The sequence below is a fragment of the Neophocaena asiaeorientalis genome, unplaced genomic scaffold (genome assembly GCF_003031525.2).
Source record: "Neophocaena asiaeorientalis asiaeorientalis breed wild unplaced genomic scaffold, Neophocaena_asiaeorientalis_V1.1 scaffold100, whole genome shotgun sequence".
NCBI lineage: Eukaryota > Metazoa > Chordata > Mammalia > Artiodactyla > Phocoenidae > Neophocaena > Neophocaena asiaeorientalis.
Genome location: NW_020173955.1, coordinates 5,352,430 through 5,365,883, shown reverse-complemented (window position 1 = coordinate 5,365,883; position 13,454 = coordinate 5,352,430). Strand labels below are relative to the sequence as shown.

Sequence of the window (13,454 nt, the reverse complement as noted above, 5' to 3'; positions counted from 1 at the left end):
CCTCAAGTGATTTACTTTAGGACCATGTTTAGGGTCAGGAGATGGATCTGCCTGGTTCTGAATTTGACACCCTCTAAAAATGTATTAGGTTCAAATCATATTCACTCCTAAGCCATCACACCCTAGAACAGTACAGATCATTGGGATATGCCAATACCTAAGATAAAAAGTTCGTTAGGTTTTTCATAGTTTACTTGGCAGCTCTGTCTTGTAGTTCTTTCCCACAGATCTAACAGGTAGTTCTATGAGTAAAGGAAACCACACAGTTAATCTATGAGGCGTTTCCAACGATTCTGGTATAATTTTTATATCAACTAGCATTTGGCACGTTAATGATGAATGACAAGCCTTATAACATGACCCAAATCTCAGAGGCTCAAACAATAAGTGTTTACTTTCTTGCTAATGATTGAAGCAGCACTGCTTCAGGTCATCAGGGGACTTGGTTCTAGGCCTCTGACTCGGTTCAGTTTTGTTCTCAGAGTCTCTTCATTCTTCTTCAAAAATGGTTTATTTATGACGTATTTTCCTTATAGGGAAAGGCAGGAGCATCAGGACGCAAGCAAGACACACGGCATATGGAAAAGCTCTGTTCTCAACACACCTGCCAACATTAGTTAACCAATTTAAGTCACATGGCTAAGCATACAAAACATGCACAGTTACACGTCACCTGGCATGGTCATTAGAGCAGAGAGGGAGTCAAGAATTGAGAACATTTCAACTAGCACACATGCAAACAAACAAACAAACAAATATCAACTAGTACAAATGCTGTGAAGAAAATAAAGTAGAGTTTTACTTAGAGGATGCCTGAAAAGCTATTAAGAGTAGTTTCTTGGAGACGACATTTAAACCGAGGCTGAATGCTCTCCAGGGGGAAGCAGTAGACAGTGCAAAGACCCAGAAGCAGGGATAAGCTCAGGGTGATGGAGGAACTAAAAGGAAGTCCTTGGAAGGGTGGTAAGGAGATGAAATTGATGAAGTAGGCAGAGGTTATTTAGACCTATGTTATTATCCCTGTTATACGCATTATCATATAACTGGACATTTTCAGAGGATTATTTACCAAATGTTGAAAAAAGAAAGTTTTTTTGTGAGTTCTCTTGGCGGTCATGATAACCCACGAGTAGGGCAGCTGAAGTCAACCCGTCTGGAAAGTTTTATCCAGATTGAGCTGAATACTCAATTCTAAATAATTTACCTTTTCATTGGTTCTTATTGGAGTGTTGGCCTGAGTCGTTTCAAAGGGAACACCTGAAAATACTAAGAATTCTTGACTAGGGTGGTCCCAGCTGAAACACTGAAGAGGTAAAATGTTGGCTTGAAACTACTTGGCTTCTTAACAATTCCAGGTGTTTCTTTCCCCCTGGGCTTCTGAGAGATAACTGGAGGTATAAAGGCGTTGGCGCCTTCTTTTCCCCCTTAGTCTCACTCTTGGGAGAAACTTCTTATTCTTTTGCTCCCCAGAGGGTTTTCTAGGTCTAAAATAGTGACAGCCCTCTTTGTTGATGATATCCTTTCCTGGGAAGTCTTTGTGCTGGTCCTTGGGATATGACGCAACCCTTGGTATAAACCCCAAAGGTGCAGCCCATGCCTTTGGGAAGTTCATGATTCATTGGGGTGTGATACAAGTTCAAGTGGGGCACACTCATGACCACAAACAGTACGCTCACATATAAAGTCACTTGTAAGTATCTTAAAATGTCGCTCTGTCAGAAACACAGAGGTGCTGATCGCTGAACTGCCCTTGATCATGAGATCGTGAGGACTTTCTAGAAATGACCATTAATCTTGGTCCTATGTGAAAAATTTGATTAAAAAATTGGCCTTTAATTAGCCAGATTTTCTTTTGCCCTTATCTTTGTATTGACTTAAGGAAAAGAAAGCTATTCTCCTTTCAAACACTTGGAAAAAAAAAGTAAATCAAACCCAGCCACATGAAGAAGCGGCTGCTCTCCCTGGGTCACAACAACACCTCTACAGGTGTGCCCTTGACTTCTATTAAGAACGACCAGCGAAACAAGTGAAATCCCCAGCTGTAACTTTGCGTGGCAGCATCTTTTATCAAGAAAGGGACTGCGTCTAGATGAATCAGAGTATGCTGGCTGGTGGAGCTCAGACACAATCATGTGGTTTTTCAGGAGAAATAAATGTGACCGTGTTTATTTCACACGTGTTTGTTTGTCAGAGGACTTCAAAGCAGTGGGCAGAGATCAGTTAAGCATGGCCACCTGTCCCAATGGCCGCACCTCTTCCTTTCAGGTGGGACCCGGAGGTCATTAGCACTGAGGCAGCTCATGCTCGGTTCAGCTCCTGTGCTACAAGGTAGGACAGGAATCCTACCAGGAGGAGGACTTGGGTCCTGGCTCCTAACCACCCCTGTTGGATTTCAGCCGGCAGCACTGCCCAAAGAAGATAGCAAACTGAAGGAATCTTCCCGCCCATGCGAGTGGCAGGTTAAAACCTATAGGACTGTTCAATCAAAGGCATTGCCTCGCTCTGTCCTGAGCTGCTGTTGTACGCTGGGACACATGCTGCTAGGAGACAAAGGGGACACGCGTTTATTTTCAAGCGCAGGACTTTGGAACCACTTGGGAAGGATATTCTTGATTGAGAACCAAAACACTCCATGATGCTTAACCAACCTGCAAAGTGAAAAATCAGCATCGGCCCATGCAGCCGGAAGGCAGGAGGAAGGACCTATACCTTGAAAAAAAATTTTTTTCAAAATATCCCTTAAATGATATTTGTGTGCATTTGCAAAATTACCCCTTTCTGAATCAAAGTCTCAAGCTGTTTGCATCTGAGAACATATGTTGTGCCGCTAGACAGCCTCTCAGCCCGCCACAGCCCCTGATATCCCCCGCCGCATTGAATAAGGGCCAGTTCCCGGAAAGAAGGTGCCGCCGCTCAGTCAATGCCCTGTAATAATATTTTAAAATAAATGATATGCATCATTAAATCACCAAGGATGACTAACTCAATTTTAGAAAACCCACAACTCCAGCAATCATAGTTACAGCTCTGATTTGAATATTTTCACTTTCACCTGAACAGCCAGTGGGAGCCAGTGAAGCAGATTCGCATCCGGGCTGTAGTCTCGGAGGAGCAGGAAGGAACCTGTGATTATGTAGTTACAGTAACGTCGGCTAGATGCCTCCCGTCCACCAGGGCTTTTTAGACTTTTCCTTCCTCCCTTCTTGCCTTCTAATTTACATATCACAGGCATCTTCTTTGTAAAGTTATCTTAAATAATTTATTAGATTGATCTTTTTAAAATTCTATCCTGGCTAAATGTCATAAGGAGAGGGGGAAAAAAAGTCTTCTAAACTTATTTAAAGGTTCTACTGGAGTAGGCCAGTTACCTGCTTCACTGCTGATGTTCTAAAAATACCTCCATGTCCGTACTATTATCCATTCTTCACGTCCAATTGCTCTGTTATGGTAATAGTCAGAAGCACACCATGCAGTAATTACTTACAGCTGACTGAAGAAAAGAATATTCAACTCCCCCACTGTTCCACGAAAAGGTCTTTATGCTCTATTAACTCATTCCTGTTTATTAATACTCTACTGGTAATTCAGACTGCTGCCTCTTAGGTTTGTAATAGGAGGACTATTAAACAGCAATTACTGACCATATGGGTTGGCGAATATTTGTTGTTTTTTTTTTGGTGGGCTTTTCTCCCCCCACCTCCTTCCAACTTGTTTTTTAAGAAGCCATATTACAACATAGTAAAAGTAACATCACATCTGCATGAGATTAACAAGCTTGGCAGTATTTCTCCCTTAGAAAATGTGAATTTATTCCCAGATTATCATGGCTAGCTTAGGAAAAGAGATCATGGGAGACATAGGAAAATGTGGAAGATTCTTCACATGTGGGAAGACCCCCTACTCTGGACGAGGATTTGGCACTTGTGTTCCCTAAGTCACTCAGCGGGCTGTTTCTTACTGCCTTTGAGAAGGCACTGACCGACCCTCAGGCACACTCTACTCCTGAAAAATAAGCATATTCACTGAGGAATCCAAACCTAATACCATTGTCCATTTTATGTTCCCCCAAGCATTTGGAAGTGGTCACTTTAAAATTTAACATTTAGTCAATTCATCTTCCAAAGAGCAGATACCTGAACGCTGGGAGATGACAAAAGGCTCCTCCTGGGAGAGGGATGACATGAGTAACGGGTTCAAGTGAGGCAGACAGGTGGTAAACCATGATTATGGTAATAATAACATGTGTCTCTCTCTCAGGTAGTGAGCACTAAACATGTGGCAAGCATGAAATACATTTAAAGGGAGATGCGTCTTCAAGATATGTAGGAGACCAGGAGCTGACTTCCATTGGAAGATGCTGGGTTGTGATCCAGAGCAGGTAAGTTATATGACCAGCAACCTCCACCAAGGCGGAGGCTGGGTACCAGGCTCCCTGACATAATTGGCTCTCCCTCCAAAGCAGGTGGTCCTCTTAGTGCCCCTTGGGGCTTGTCTTCTAACTTCTCGCCTTTCCCATAAGGGGTGTTTCTCCGCTTGTGTACAAATACTTTTAGCCCTGCAACAAACAGTAACAAACCTCTGAGAACTTCAGCTTGCCCCAATCTCACCCTTTGCAAACTACCAAGCAAATTTAGCATTTACCTGTGGCAGGTGTTTGTAGCTAATCTAACACTTTTCCTTTGTTACCTGCTGGTGTTGTGTGTGGAAGTTTCTTCTCTCAGATACGCACTAAATCCTTCAATACGAGGACTGTATCTTTTAAACTTTTTTCTCCTTGCACCTAGTTTGGTAATGGATGCTCAGTTGGTGTTAAATAAAGATTGGAAGAATTTAATGGAAATACGTAAAAGAAAAAAGGACATCAGTCCCTAAGTTTTCTTACATAGGGAGATGTAGAAGCTACAGTTTCTGGGGTAAGTTTGGGAAAAAAAAAGCAGTAACAAAAATAAACAACAACAACAAAATGTCAAATCTCTGCCTCAACACGTAACAGTACTAAGTTAATGGGTAGAACATAATTGAATTGAATTGAATTGAATTACACTTGTTAAGACCCCAGAGCTTTTTCACGATATGTCTAAGCAATAGAGAAAAGTAATTTATTTCATCTATAACCTTTGGGTGAATTAGAATCCTCAGTAACTTATGGCCTAGAGGGCCCTCGAGGGGAAGAGGGCTTCTTTCAGTTTCTGTGGTGGGCACTTTCACCAATGCAGACTGACCCCAGGCAGGCTCAGACCTACCTGGTATGATCAGAAAGGCTCCGTGAGGCCCAGCCTGCCCCCAGATAGCTCATAGATTGGAGAACATGTGGATTTACAATGCAGTTTTGTTTTTATTACTATTGTTTTTTAAAGATTTTGTTTTGTTTTGTTTCGTTTTGTTTTTAATTTGGCCACGCTGCTCAGCTTGCAGGATCCTAATCCCTTGACCAGGGATTGAAGCCGCGCCCTCGGCAGTGAAAGTGCAGAGTCCTAACCACTGGACCGCCAGGGAATTCCCACAGGATTGTTTTTTTGATTCAGTATAAGCAGGATACTAATGTAGATTAAAATAGAACAGGTCTGATTGAAGTCAGGCTGGGGGCATGTGGATGCCTAACCTGATAATTCAGCTGATAAAACCATAGCAGTCCCTCTGGGAGACCCCAGTGTTCCTGGGCACACTATATGAAAAGCATTTCTCTATTCCAACCCCCTTTTGATACACATGTGTAGACTGAATCAAATCCACATGGTTAGCTAACAACAAATGGCTCTGAAATCCAATCTTTTGGTTAATTAGCCAAGTTTGCTTTGTTGTTGTTTTTCGGTATCACCTACCTGTGTTCGTGGATTAAGTCCTTGTCACGAGCAGGCCACTGATAATAGGTACATATGTGACATTGGAGGACTAGGCCATTGGGCCTCCCTTTAACACAGCTGAGACAAGTTTAAAGTCAGATGAGGGACTTGACTAAGGAGGGATGGCTACTTGAGGATCTTCAAAGATGAAGCAAATGTGAGGGTGGAGGTGGTTGATTTCCCTTGGCCATTCCTGCGCCTTCAGGGTTGAAGTCTTGGCACTGGCTTCAACTCAGCTTGGCTGTCCCATGAGCGCCTAGTCCTGGATCACAAGTTTACATCAATTTCAGTCCTGCCTGTGTTGAGAGGAGCTGCCACAGGGATTTGCTTAGGGTGCTGGGGACTATGCTTCTCCTACACACAGCATGATATAGGTTATGCTGTAGGGTGGGGCCACCGGAGATGCCTAACATTGTGTTCTGAAGAGCGGCCAGAGGCGCGATGGAGCAGGCCAGGGACCATTTACACCTGAGACGGACCACAGACCAGCACGTACCAGAGGGAGAAGTCCAAGTCAAACGGAGAAGCACAGCCTCACTGAACAACCAGGAGTGTCACCTGTACCCAAGGCGATCTCAGCAGCAGCAAGTACCTGTGGTGGATTTCCAGGCGGAACTGAGACAGGCATTCTTAGCTGAGACACCAAGAGGTGGTTAAAGCAGTATTGGAACACCCAGGTAGCAGATTCCAAGAGAGAAAAACAAAGAAAAAAACCAGGCTGTATCTACTATTCGAAGCTTCCGCCCCAGCTTGCATTGTTTGTAGGAGAACCTGCGTCATACCTTGATCTGTAGCCTTCCCTTGGGTCTTAAGGATCCTGAAACTTGCCTGTGGACATTGGATTTGGTGGAAAAGCAATCGTGACTGTGGGAAAGAGAAGCAAGGTGCTGCAGCACATTTACTATAGGATGAGATGTGTCCTGCAAGATGACCAGATTTTCATTGGTGCCTTTAAGGCTTGTGACAAGCACATGAACTTGATCCTCTGCGATTGTGATGAGTTCAGGAAGATCAAGCCAAGGAATGCTAAGTAGCCAGAGCATGAAGAAAAGCAGGTTTTGGGTCTGGTGTTGCTGCAAGGGGAGAACTTGGTTTCCATGACTGTGGAGGAACCAACCCCCAGAGATACTGGCATTGCTTGGGTACCACTTGCTGGAGCTGCAGGCCCTGGGGTTGGTAGGGCATCTGGCAGAGGTGTTCCAACTGGTGTTCCGATGCCCCAGGCTCCTGCTGGATTAGCAGGCCTTGTCTGAGGGGTTGGGGGCCCATCCCAACAGGTAATGACCCCACAAGGAAGAGGCACTGTCACAGCTGCTGCAGTTCCTGCTACCGCCAGCATTGATGGAGCCCCAACTCAGTATCCACCAGGATGGGGGGACTACACCTGCTGCTCGAGTAACCCCACCTCCAGGAATTATGGCTCCTCCACCTGCTATGAGACCATCCACGGGCCCACCAATTGGGCTTCTTCCTACTCGAGGGACACCAATAGGCATGCCCCTCCAGGAATGAGACCCCCTCCCCCAGGAATAAGAGGTCCATCTCCCCCAGGAATGCATCTACCAAGACCCTAGGATACTATTGGTCCTTCTTAGTCACTTTTTTTCCTGCAATGTGTCTTGTGAAATGTGTGGACTGTTTGTGAGCTTTTTGTCCCCTCTGCTGCATTAATATTAGCTAATAAATACATAGATCAATTAAACTGTGAGGTACTGTTCTACAAAAAAAAACTGGGGGGTTGTCTATATTGCAGGATGTCCTTTCGTTCTTTCACTAATAGAGGCAGCAGGATGTATGTGGAAGAGAATATGGTACGGGGACTCAAGGGATCTGTATTCTAGACCAGATCTTTTCACCAATTAGCTGTGTGTTTGGGGGACATATTATGTAGCCTCTCCGCACCCCCGTGTCCTCATCTGTAAAATAATGCCCTCTGGCTCAGATGTGTTTCTGAAATGCTTTTGGCTTTACCGGGCCATCAGAAAAATCTAATGTTCTCTGTCTGGTAACTTTGAGTTAAATTATATTAAAACAAAACAAATCATTATAAGCAGTCATTTTATGAATAAAATGCTTCTATATGCCAAGAATTTTAAATTAGGCTCCATGACAAAAACATTTATTTCTGATATCAGTGAAAACTTGAGATAAGTCAGTAAGGATGGTATTAAGCCTTGTAAATATGATCCAACTGTGACTTGGAACTGTGGAACTGTCCCCATGGGTGAAAACATCTGGGCACTCTGCTGGCTTCATTTCAGGCGTTCACGTATCCAATACATGCTTGCTTTGTTTCTTCCATATCTCATTATTCAATTAAAAAACATATTCAGTTGATACCATGGATTCATTCAATAAATGTCATTTGATGCATCTTGAAGGAGGAACCTGCTACATATGTAACACTGTTTTCATTGTTAATAATAATAGTATCAATATAAAAGATAAGTTCCCAACTTTGAAGATCTAATAATCTCACTCAGGAGGGAAAATGTATATGGTAAAGAGATAGGTGACTTCATAGGACAGTACATGAATAGGGTCCAAGAGCAGGATACAGGATATAAGGATATAAGCTTTGAAGTGAGGGTGGGGGGGTGATGATGTGGGCTAGAGTGTACAGGAAGTGTTCAGGAACGTCTTCCGCTGTTCCCTAACACATAAAATTAGCACAGGTGAAGAGGAGGAAAGAGGCCACTTTAGGTAGGGGAAAGGACTGTGCAAAAGCAGCGAATTAGATAAGATTAAGAGATACATGCATTTGCTAAAGATTAAAGATATATGAATTTGCTAAAGACCTGGATCTTTAGCAGGTGGAAAGAAAGGCTTCTATGAGAGACTAGTGGGGGCAGGGATGGCATAGAATCTTCCATTCTGGGAAGGTATTGAAAGTCGGGCGAAGAATTTTGGCCATTATCTCACAGGCACAGAGGTCCTTCTTTCCTTTTTCTTTATAAGCTGTTTTGCTCAGTGGAAATGTTATTAGTAAAATCACAGAGGAGTCCTAATAGAAAAGGAAAAAAAAAAAGACTGTAGAAAAGCCACTTGGGGAGCAGGTGAGAACAAGAGGTTATAAAACACTGGAAAGGCAGTAGAGCTTGGAAGGCCCGTGATGGAGGCAGAGACAGACTGTGTGACCATTTCAGGGGTCAGTTTCTCTTGCTCTGGGTACCGTGGGCTGGAAGGCAGTGCAGGGTACCAAGGAGATGTCTGGAGGAGAATGCTGGAGAAAGAGAGCAGAACAAAAGGAAGAGACCAGGAGAAGATAGATGGAGACAGAGAATCAGACAAGAGTGAAGGATGAGGGGAACAAAGAGTGCGTGGTCAATGAGGTGGAAGACAAAGGAAATTAATCAAAATGATTATGTGGCAGGTTTGGAGTTCGACTCACAAATTGAGGTGCATAAGAATATGTAACTATTTTACGTAAATTATTCTCCTTTGACTTCAAGCCCCCAATCTGCAGGAGGCAGAAATGTAATCTCAGTCATTTCAACCTCCTCCCGTCAAATCCCCGAACTTGTCCCTCATTGCTGGGGCCTTCAGTAGTACCCAGGTGACAGAGGTGGCTGGAGCGGGCAGGGCATCTGCCCTTGGTTGGGCATCCGTCCACTGAGCATGTGTCAGTCCTGCCACAATCACCAGTCCATGCAGTTCACCGCGGAGGCACACCTCATTCTTCCCTAGCAGGCATTCAGGGTCTCCCAGGGCCTTTTCTGGGGCCTTCTCTTTCACTGGAGAGTCATGGTGTTTGTGCAATACCGGCGGTGAGGAAGTTCAATAGATTTGCTATCTCCCTGGACAGGTCTTCTTTGCTCTGGGAAAATAAAGTTATCTCAGGATTTCGTCCCCCTGCCCTTCTGGTACCCCCAGAGACCCAACCCCAGAGTAGGACCAACTTGTGTCTAGGTTTTCTTCCCTTCTACTCCAACTTTCCTCCTTCTCCCAAATGCAGGGAACTGTCTGCATTTTTGAGGGCAGATTGCACTCTTATCAAATGCTCCCCTCTTACCTTCCTATCTCTGATGAGGCTGAATCATTTTATACGCAGGAAAGATGACACAGAGTGGTTATATGACTTACTTGAGGTCACACTGCTTGTCAGTGACAAAATGGGTAAAATTGAAAATATGCTAGCTTGACTACCTTTTTCTCCTTCCCCCCTTCCCTCTTCCCTTCCTCCCTCCCCCCTCCCTCCCTTCCTTCCTTCCATTCTCCCTCCCTCCCTTCTTTTTTTCCCTCTCTTTTCTCCTCTCTCTCTTCTTTCCTCCCTCTCTTCAAAAGAATTTATTATGTGCCAGACTGTATACAAGTACCAGATATACCATACTGAACAAATTAAACAAATGAAATGGATTGCTTTCATGAGTTGCCAGTCTAGTAGGGGAGATGGACATCAGACACTGCATACACAGACTCGTAATTAAACTGTGGTCAGTACAATGGGTTCTATGAGAAAGTAGTAAGGAGAATCTAATTTAGACTGGACAATCAAGGAAGATGTTTCTGAGGAAGAGACATCTGAACTGAGAACTCAGACAGGGATGAGAGCATTCCAGGTATAGGGAATGGCTTATGCAAAGAGTTGGCATGTTCAAGGAGCTCAAAAACATGCCTGTGACTGAACTGTTTGAAAGGGGGAAAATGAAACAAGATGTGGTTGGAGAATGAGAAGGACCAGAGTCTATAGGGCTTTATCAGCAAAGTTAAGAAATTTGGATTTTATTCTAAGTTTAATTGAAAACAAAACTTAAACAGTGAATGACATAATCTGATTAACATTTGAAAAAATGTATTCTGGCTGCTCTGTGGAAAATGGATTGGAGTGAGGAAGGATGGAAAAGAAGAGACCATTTGTGAGTTGGGGGCCCTTTAAGTATTCTTGGGAAAGATGATGTGGGTTTGGAGCAGGGGTGTGAAAATGGGGAAGGGAAGAAATGGAAGAATCAAGTCGTACTTTGGAAGAGTTGACAGATTACTGGATTTGAGATGTTAGTGGGGACATAGCTCCCCAATTTCAGACAGGAATTATTATTCCCTCTACTCTAGAAACCCTATTGAATCCCATTAAGATGTAAGTTCGGTTGTTATAATAGAAAACCATGTGAGATAGCCTTTTCTAGAATAGCAGATGTCAGTGCTTCAAGGACGTATGGCACTGAGATGGCTAGATATTTCTAAGGCATATAAATTAGATAAGTGGATAAATCAGGAATCTGGTATAAGAAGTGTGTTTACAACCCTCAAGCCTATTCTTAGATACTGATTAATAATAAGTTTTTACCAAATAATTCCCCAAATTGTTATTAATATCGATCACCAGACACTTGTAAATTTTCAACCACATTTATGTCTCTCGCCTATATTTGATCCCAATAATAAATAAGGTGGATTTCTTCCCACACAATAGAAATAAATAGGGCCCCAGTAACTTGGTAGGTCCTAGCTCAAATGACAGTAACTCATAGGTCAAATGAGAATTCAGAGGTGGAGGAATGACTGGACCCTTCATCTTTGTAACAATCACTGAGATCTAGGAAGAGAGAAGAGCTGCCTAACAGTCCTTTAAACATGTTGATTCATTCCAGTCTGGGTTGTTTTCACTGAACACTTAGAAAAACAATCTGTAAACTGGTCCTTGGGCCTTGGTGAGAATTTCTCAAAGGCAGTGAGGCCCACGTTGGGAGCATGTACAGTAACGATGAGCATAGCCATCGGTCTTTCACAGTAAGACTGTTTCTGAGCCCAACATCTAGACTCTTACTTGGTCTTCCAGTTTGGGGCAGTTTGACACCCTAAAAGAAGATAGTTTAGTCACCTTTGTAAATGACTTCATGCAGTTGTTATTACAGTAAGCAGTTCTAGCAAAGAAAGAAAGCAAATCTGAACAAAAACAATGTTGGAGCAGGTGTTCTAGCTGTTGGAGAAAAGGTATGAGTGACATCACTCAATCACCTTGTTTCTCTAATAATAATATATTACTTTTTAGAGGCATTGCTTTTTTTGAAGCATTGCTTTTTTTCTGTGTGCCACCTTTTATAAATTTCACATCTAATATTTTCCCCCTTTGAGTGTGCCACAGCAGAAGCAAGTTATGTTCGCAGAAGGTGAGCCGGAGGAATGTTAATCCTGTTTGGAATAAAGCTCTTTCCTAAGTTTATTTAGAAACCAACATAACACTTAGCAAGACACTTCTGATATATTTTGCCTTTTACTTGAGTTTCTCAAATCCAAAACGTTGCATTTTAGAGCTTAGAGAAAATTTAAATGAAAACAAAAAAACCAATTTCTCATGTCCCCCAATTGAAAAATCTGAAAGGAAGAGTATCTGCATTAAATGATGTTATGCACATTTTAGTAGTAGACCAGACACAGACATCCATGTGTCACATTTTCTTCCCATGTGGAAAGAGCACTGATTCAGGGGAATGCTTTCCCCTTATACCAATGGAGAGGAAAAGGGATTCCATTTTCTAGGTATCTTATTTAGTAAAATTAAGCAAAGCTGGATTTAAAGCCTTTAATGAAGACAATAGAATATGTTAAGTAACCAGCTAATATTCTGCTGAAAACCTGATAACCCTCAGGAGGCCTCACAGAGTCTATGATTGGACTGTGAGCCTCTTCCAACGTGTTTTTGATTTGGATAACTCCAAATCTACCCCATCCCCTTGCCGTATCAAGCAGCACTATCACAGTTCAGGCAATCAACAGACACCTGGAGGAAGAGAATATTCAATCTGCTGTCGGGAACGCAAGGGAGACAGGATGTTAATTTGCAGCAGTCACCTCAAAATTGGGACACGTGGTGCTCCCGCGGACTCCCCCACCTCTGAGAAGACTCTCCTCAGAGACTTCCTTTCATTCCCTCGAGACTGGATCAAGTTGGCTTGGACGTGCCATAAGAAAATGCTATAGATGCAGCAAGAGAAATAACTTTCTTTTCCTACGATGATTATCGCGAAGAACTCATGTCAAGAATAAGTAAACTTACCTTCGGAGTTTCATAAGCACTGATTGGTAGAAGGGGAAGGAAAGTGGAACTCGGAAATTCTGTATTTCACACGTGCTTATCTTCTGTAGCCTGGGTTGGGTGAGTGGGGTAGCTCAGTTAGAAAGGAAGCAGGCCAAAAGGAGAGGTAGATAATAAAAAGGAACTTTATCAGGGAGCTTCCTATACTGTTGATAGTTAACGTCATTATGAGTGTCTAGTGTTTCCACTAGAAATGTCCAATATGCAAATAAACAAGTGGTCGTGGACACCGTTCCTCCAGAATTAGCCACTTTAAGGGACGATTGAAATGTAGTGGGGATTTCGGGGGTAGGGAGAATACATACACTTAAATGGATAATTTTCATTACCTGAGGCCCCTATTGGCATTGATAATGTTCCACAAGGGCTTAGAATTTAGAGATAGGTTGAATAAAAATGAACAAGGAAAACAACAGCAGTGAGTGTATGTAAACGCCGTCCAAGGCCAGTGTGATCACTGCTGCTTCTACTACAAATAGCAAACATTTACTGTGTCTTTCTCATGTGCCGATCAATGGTCTACGTCCCCTCTATGTATAAGTTATTTAAATCCTCATAACAATGGGAATTATTATTCC

At 42.9% G+C, this 13,454-nt stretch overlaps 3 pseudogenes; 2 read left to right on the top strand and 1 right to left on the bottom strand.

Moving 5' to 3' along the window:
* Positions 1–201: 201 nt before the first annotated feature.
* On the bottom strand, positions 202–354 carry LOC112404900 (uncharacterized; annotated as a pseudogene).
* Positions 355–6,284: 5,930 nt separating this feature from the next.
* LOC112404889 (SNRPN upstream reading frame protein pseudogene) lies at positions 6,285–6,519 on the top strand (annotated as a pseudogene).
* Positions 6,520–6,670: 151 nt separating this feature from the next.
* On the top strand, positions 6,671–7,417 carry LOC112404830 (small nuclear ribonucleoprotein-associated protein N pseudogene; annotated as a pseudogene).
* Positions 7,418–13,454: the final 6,037 nt, after the last annotated feature.